This window comes from Cupressus sempervirens, chromosome 2, assembly GCF_028749045.1.
Source record: "Cupressus sempervirens isolate cs-2001-9-10 chromosome 2, ASM2874904v1, whole genome shotgun sequence".
Lineage (NCBI taxonomy): Eukaryota > Viridiplantae > Streptophyta > Pinopsida > Cupressales > Cupressaceae > Cupressus > Cupressus sempervirens.
In genome coordinates, this window is record NC_143119.1 from 691,865,673 (window position 1) to 691,873,859 (window position 8,187).

Here is an 8,187-nt window from a genome sequence, read left to right on the forward strand (position 1 = left end):
AATATATTTGTGGTATCAATATCCATGTAGTTTATCTCATTTTTGGCTATGGCTAGATCCTTCCTCTTTTTTAATGAGTTTCTCAACCTGTTTCTAAATTCCTCCAAGCTATGTAGAGCAAGTTGCACATCTATCACCTGATTTTCAATGATCTTTCCAAGTTTGAAAGCTTCCATCTTTAGATCTTTTCCTCCAAGTTGTTAGACTTTTTCTTGTGAGAACCTAACTGGGCTCTAATACCAATTGTTGGAATATTCAAATATGGAAAGAATACTTATGAGAGGGGGGGATGAATTAGAAGTATTGTACTTTAACCAATAAAACCTTTTAACTGAAAGTAAATTGCATGCATGTAAATACATCAAGAAAATATGAAACTAAAACATGCATACACAACACATAACACTGAGATTTGGTAACCTAGAAACCCTCCAGGAATAAGAATTTAAAACTGGGGTGGGGATGATACCCACAAAAATTACTGCAGCAATATTGTTCAACCACTTCTAATGGTTTGCCCTATTAAAGGCTTGCCCTGTTAAAGGCTTTACACTGTGTCAATAGTGACCTGGTTAAAGGATTTCAAAACACTCAACATGAAGTGTCACCCTGTTAAAGGATTTATTCACCTTTTGATAAGGATCTACAGATGGCTGTTAAGCCAACCTATCTACATAGGATTTCCTTTCTAATACAATGGTAAGAGAGTATTAGATATTATAAACCTGGTTGTTTGCAATCCTTGTTTGTTGAATGTAGGTACTTGTTCTAGCTCTTTCTCTAATTTCGATCCTCTAAGATCTGTTCTCTGATTTTCTTCTTTGCTTTGTTTTGATCAACTGATTATTGAATTGCTACTCTTATTCTCTAGGTCTCCTTTTACTGAATTCCTTTAACACTGCTCTACTTCTCTCATCTCTTTTTCAATGAAACTTTCATCTTCCTTAAAAAGACTTTGAAGACTTAGGTTTTGAAATGAATCTATGATCCACATTGATTATTAATTTCTCACTCAATACTTTCCTTTTGCTAATTGGTTGCATGCATTTCCAATTTTCCAATTGGCTGCATGCAGATTGCATAGAAAATGTAAAAGATTTGTTCTTATCTCTATATCTTTCGAGATTTATCTTATGTTGGCTACAAAAATGGTTTACATCATATTTTGTGCAATCACAAAATGTTATGCTAATATCTTGAGTTACTCGGCTCCTGAAGCATTACTGATACTCGGCACATGTTGTTTCTTGGATAGCTCGGCACCTTAACAAAACTGTATCACTCGACACTTTATGCTACTCGGCACTTATCAGTACTTGGCACCTTATGTTACTTGACACTTGTTATTACTCGGCACCTTATATTACTCAGTAGTTGTTATTACTTGGCACATCATGTTACTCGACACTTGTTATTACTTGGCACCTTATATTACTTGGCACTTGTTATTACTCGGCACCTTATATTACTCAGCACTTGTTATTACTTGGCACTTGTTATTACTCGGCACCTACTCTTTGCTCAACATGTATAGTGAAAAATGGTTAAGTGTATTGACACTCAGCTATCAAAATTATTCTTTAAACCAATACTTCCTCTACTACTCTTCTCTTTCTATTTAGTGGCCTATTATACAAGTCTTCAGGGATCCTATTCTAAATACCATCAAATATTTTATTCTTTAAAATCATACTCCTTAATATAACATTCTAGCTACCTTCTATCCATGCTATTGTAGGAACTATAATATTTATTTAATTGAACAAAATTATCATTCTCAATGATCTAGATATTCAAATTTTTAATCTTAGGTTTCTAGGAATTTTTTACTAGTTGATCTCTTGCCTTCACCAACTACCTATTCCACAACCTTCTCCTTAATCTCTTCCTCGGACTCATCAGATTCATCAATCTATAGTATTTTCCATCTTTTTCCTAGACTATTGGTGTTTTTCTTGGTCCTCTTTCTAGGGGATGGTACAAGCTATTTTTTTTACCTTCACCAGCATTTCAGATTTCCTCTTCACAGATGCTATAACTACCACATCTTCATCAGTTTTCTTCTTTAGTCCAAGTTGCTCTTGTTGGATACAATTGATTAATTATTTTTTGTCTTTGATGTTATACAAATGTCATAATCTTTATCAATTAGTATATACTAAGCTCACTCAAGCGGTGAAGACAGTTCTTAGTGCCTATTGAACATTCTTGTATTTGCCTAGCTCAAAAGGCAATGTCTACCGAGTTCACTTGGGCATCCAAAGAAAAGCTGTAGAAAGTGAGTGTTAACCAAGCTCACTCAAGTAATGAAGGAAAGTTGGATGGAACCAGTGCTAACTGAGCTTACTTAGTTGTCAAAGGATTTTCATAAGTTTACAATGTTAACCAAGCTTCTATTGGTTAACAAAGGAAATTGTTTCAGAGTTAGTTTCTACCAAGTAGGGTTAGCTAGCAAAGGATTTTCTTATTTTTTTGTATTAATCTTAATTGACTTATCTATTGATTCTATCCAACTAAGGGGATGAATATTGATTATTGTAAGTTTTATTTGAGCTGACTTGATAGAGTGAAAGATATAAGTATAAGGTCAGGTTGTGATTTCAAAGTGTGTAAGAGAATGTGCAAAATATGATGATGTAATTGATGATCTATTGATGAGAAGAGGAAGCGAATTTAAAAGATAAGTAGAATATCATTGTGGTGCAACAAAGTCATATTCAATCAAGAAGGATCAAGTACAAGTGAGAATAGAGATCTAAAATTAGCAAATTGGTTGCAGTCAAATCAGGTCATCTCATTGTTACTCTCTAACCATTGTAGCAATGATCTAAATCTCTTAACAGAGTTGGCTCAGTAGCTTTAATGCAAATCTTCTAACAAAGTGACAACTCCATTGAATTTTTCTCAAGACCTCTAACAAGGCCACTCCTAATAGGGTGATGAAATCCTTTAATAGGGTCACACCTAATAATGTGTTTTGTAACCTTTAATAGGGTTGTCTCCTAATAGGACACACTTCATAAGAGTGAAAATCAATAACTAGTCGCTATTGGTGGTTTTTCCCAAATTGGGTTTTCACGTTAAATCCTAGTGTTAAATGTGTTTATGCTATTTTCTTTAGGTGTTTGAAAAGAAGTTAAAGTAATGGTAATCATAGATAACATCTAAAGGTTAATATGTTAATCATTTACTGAGCTAATCTAGTTATTACCAAGTTATAGCATTATGTATGTTTATCAAGCTAGTAGTATTTAGTTATCTATTTTCACTTTGTAATGACATCTAAGGGAACTAAGATTTATTTTTGTAGTAATTGATTCACCCTTCCCCTCTCAGTTATTCCTCTTATATTTTCAAAAATTAGTATTAGAGTTTTTGGTGCTTGTAGAGAAGGTTTCAAGGACCTAAGCTAAAGATTAGGATGTCTTACAAAAGAGAGATCTAAATAGAGATAATTTCATAGCATGACAAGGACTTATGAGATTAGATCTAGCTATCATTAGTGATTCATATTGCAAGTATCTTAATGCTGAATATAAGACTCCTGGTAGAACATTATCAGTTGAGGACATTACTAAAAAGAAGAATCATAATATCATGATGATTAATATTGCATCTGCTCTTAGTTATGCTAAATTTGATGGGTTAAAAGATTGTAAAACTACTTTTAAAATGTCAAACAAACTAAAAGATATCTATGGAGGAGATGAAAATGTAAGAAGAGCCAAAGTAAAAAGCCTTAGAGGACAATTTGATCAAATGAGAATGAGAGAGGATAAAAACATTGAAAAATATGTGCAAAGGATCAAGGCTAGTGTAAGTGCAATCAAAGCATCTAGAGGAGACATCAAGGGGTAAATTGTTGTAAGTAAAGTACTCAAAAATCTTCTTCCCATCTATGCAATTTGAGTATTTTCTATTCAAGAAATGAGATTTCATCCAACTAATAAGATAGGGTTGGATGCTCTAGTTGAAAGATTAACAACTTTTGAGTTAGACAATTATAATAACAATTTCCCTACTTTAAAGAATATTAATTCTACATTTAAAGCTAAGCTTTCACCCAAAGAAAAGGTTAAAAAGGTCAAAATCTAGTCAATCAAGAAGTGAAGAAGGTGGATCATCTAAAGAAAGTTTAGATAGTGATCTTGAAGTTGTTGAAGCCATGCTTGCAAAAAGGTATTCCAAAGGAAGAGGAAAGTACAAAGGTAAAGTTCCTCTAATCTTTTTTTCTTGTGAAGAAATTGGTCACATCATTGCTAGGTGTCCAAACAAAGAAAGCAAGGATGAGAAGAAAATAAATAAGAATAAAGGAAAGAAGGACTCCAAGAACTACTAAAACTTCAAGGACAAAGGTAAGAAATCTTGCTTCATAGCTAAATATTTTGATAAGAGTGAAGATGAAATGGTATATATTGTTGTGAAATATGAATCTGATGATGAAGGAGATAAGATGGAAATTATATCTGATGTTAGAAAAAATGATAGATGGATTATTGGCAATGGTTGCTCACATCATATGACTAGTGAAAAAAAAAATTTGCATATGGAATATTATGATGGAGGTAGTGTAAGATTTGGAAACAATGAACCTTGTAACATAAAAGAAAAAGGATGTATCTTGTTGACTAAAGAACTTGTATGTAACAATGCCTATTTTTTTGAAGGACTAAAGCATAATCTACTAAGTGTGGCACAATTGAATAAAATTGGATTTAAGGTAGAATTCATGAATGGACAAGTCAAGCTACTGGATGGGAAAGAAAATTTGGTTGGATCTGGCAAGAAAACAAAAGGTAATCTATTTTATCTTGATCTCAATGATTGTTCATGTTTCATTGCTCAAGTAGAGGAAAGATGGTTATGGCACAAAAGGCTATGTCATATAAATTTTGATAATCTACTTAAGATAAGTAAACATAAAAGAGTAAGAGGTATCCCTAGTTTGAAGAAGCCTGACATAGGTCTATGCAAGAATTGCCAAATTGGTAAGATGGGAAAGACAAGCTTGAAAAGAAAAGAATATCACTCAGAAGAAGTCTTGGAAATTGTTCATACAAACTTATCTGGACCTATTGGAATAGAAAGTTGTAGTGGAGAGAATTTTTTCATTCTCTTTGTGGATAACTACTCTAGAATGATGAAAATAATGTACCTAAAAGAAAAATCAAAAGCCTTTCAAAAATTCAAATAGTATCTAGCAAGAGTAGAAATAGAAACTGGAAAGAAGTTGAAATGTCGAATATCAGATAGAGGTGGTGAATTCACCTCGCATGAATTCAAAAATTTCTACATTGAAAGAGGAATCAAAAGATAAGTATCTACCCTTGGTATACCACAACATAATGGTATAGAAGAAAGAAGAAATAGATCTATCATGGACTGTGCAAGAACCCTAATGATTGAAAAGAACGTTGCTCTCAAATAATTGAAGGATGCTATCAACACTATAGTTCATACCTTAAATAAAGTTTAGTTGAAGAAATATTCAAACAAGACACCTTATCAGCTATGGTATGGCTACAAACCTAATGTAAGTTACTTGAAAGTATTTGGCAGCAAATGCTACATATTGAAAGAATCTAGAAAAAGAAAATTTGATGTAAAATCTGATGAAGGAATATTTATAGGATAATCTTATAGAAGCAAAGCATACACATGTTTGAATTTATCTACTCACAAAATCATAGAAAGTGCACATGTCAAAATTGATAAATTTGCAAAAAGGAGTGAAGAAGAAATCATTAAGGAAACTGAAGACTATAGAAGATTTTTTTATTATGAACCTAATACTCTACCAAATCTATCTAAAAGAAAAGAGGCTTCAACTCTCAAATCCTCAAAAACTCCAATAGCTACTAAGTCACAGACAATACAACCTGAGCTGCAAGGACCTAAGTCATAATTAGAGGCTACCGAGCTAGTTCAAATCGAGCCTAATGGACCCAAGTCACAAACAAAAGGAACTAAGCTTAAAATTGAAATTCAAGAAGAAGATGGTGGAGCTCATTCAAAAACCAAGGAGCTTGTGTTAGCAAGATATGTAAGAAGAAATCATGTACCTGATTAGATAATTGGAGACAAATAAAATGGAACAATGACAAGAAGAAAATTAAAAGTTACATATTTACTTGCTGAATTTGAACCTAGAAGTGTTAAAAATTCTCTAGAAAATGAAATTTTGATTGAAGCAATGAATGAAGAGAAAGAACAAATAGAAAAGAACAAAATATGGACTCGTGTTCCTAGACCCAAGCATAAAAATGTAATTGGTACAAAATGGGTATTTAGAAATAAGTTGAATGAAGATGGAAAAGTATCGAGGAAAAAAGAAAGATTGGTGTGCAAAGGTTATTCTCAAGAAGAAGGTATTGACTATGGTGATACTTTTGCTCCTGTAGCAAGACTTGAAGGTGTTAAAACTTTACTAGCATATGCAACAGATAGAGGATTTAAAGTATATCAAATGGATGTTAAATTTGTATTCTTTAATGGAATTCTTGATTAAGAAGTTTACATTGAGCAACTAGAAGGTTTTGTAGATCTTAGCAAAAGAGACATGGTTTGCAAACTACACAAAACTTTATATGGTCTCAAGCAAGCTCCCAGAGCTTGGTATGAAAGACTCCATAATTACTTTGTATAGATTGGTTTTCAAAGGACTAATGATAATAGTAGTTTGTATATCAAGGAAGGACTAGATAAGAAGATTACATTAGCAAAAATTTTTGTTGATGACACTCTATTTATAGGAGATGATCTATGCAAATAATTCTTAGAAGAAATGAGAAAAGAATTTGAGATGTCCATGTTTGGTGAAATAAAATTATTTATTGGATTGCAAATATAATAGAACAAGAATGGTATCTACATCACTCAATCTAAGTATATTAAGGAGTAACTGAAGAAATTTGGAATCAAAGATTCAAGACTAGTTGAAACGCCTATGTTTGCTGGACATAAGCTTTCAAAAAATGATGATTCCAAAGAAGTAGATAAGACCACTTACAGATCAATAATTGGAAAATTATAGTATGAAGTTCACACAAGGCCTAATATTGCCCCAGTAGTTGGAATAATGGCAAGATTCTTAGAAAATCCTAAAGAAAATCACATGATGGAAATCAAGAGAATCATGAGGTATTTGAAAGGTACTAAAGACTATGGTTTATGGTACAAACTTGGAGGCAATCTAGACTTGAAACTATTTACTAATGTTGATTGAATAGGAAGTCTTGATGACAAAAAAAGCACTAGTGGTGGTGCATTCTTTTTTGGTAAAAGACTAGTATCTTGGACAAGCAAGAAGTAAAATTGTACTTCTTAATCCACAATAGAGGCAAAATATGTAGTAGCAGCAGTCAATTGTTCTAACATTGTTTGGTTCAAACAACTATTGGAAGGAATGAAGGTAAAGATCAAAGATCTAGCTGTCATATACTATGATAACACTAGTGCAATCAACATATCAATGAATCTAGTAATTCATTCCAAAACAAATCACATTGCTATAAAGTATCACTTCTTAAGAGAGTTTGTGCAAGATAAAGAAGTTAGACTGGAATATGTGAATACAAAGGAATAGATTGCTAACATATTGATAAAGCCATTACCTAAGGACATTTTTTTGTATCTAAGAGGTAAGCTAGGGGTCATTCCCTTATCTGAAATTCACTAATATGAAGTTTAGTGAATGCCTCAACCAAAACCTATTGAAAATCAATTAGTTGATGCACAATTGGCAAGGGCATATTATAGATGAATTAGTACATAAGGTACATTGGTATTTATAGATTTATTGTCTTTGGCATGTTTTGTCAAAGAGGGAGAAGTTTACTATCATATCTTTGAAAAAAATTTGGATCTAGAAATGGAGAAGTCTCCTAAAGATGAAGTATGCTGATAGAGGGAGGATGTTTTCAATGAACTTGGTAACAACCATTGCAAATAGAATTTAGTGAAAGGAAGAGCTCATAGTGACAAAAGGGAGTTCTCAAATCCAAAATTTCATTGTACTATGACATGTTGTGTTCCCATCAATGCCAAAGAGGGATATTTTTGGATATAATTGATTAATTATGTGTTGTCTTTGATGCTACACAAATGTCATAATCTTTATCAGTCAGTATATGCCAAGCTCACTCATCCAATGAAGATAGTTCCTAGTGCCTACCAAGCATTCTTGTG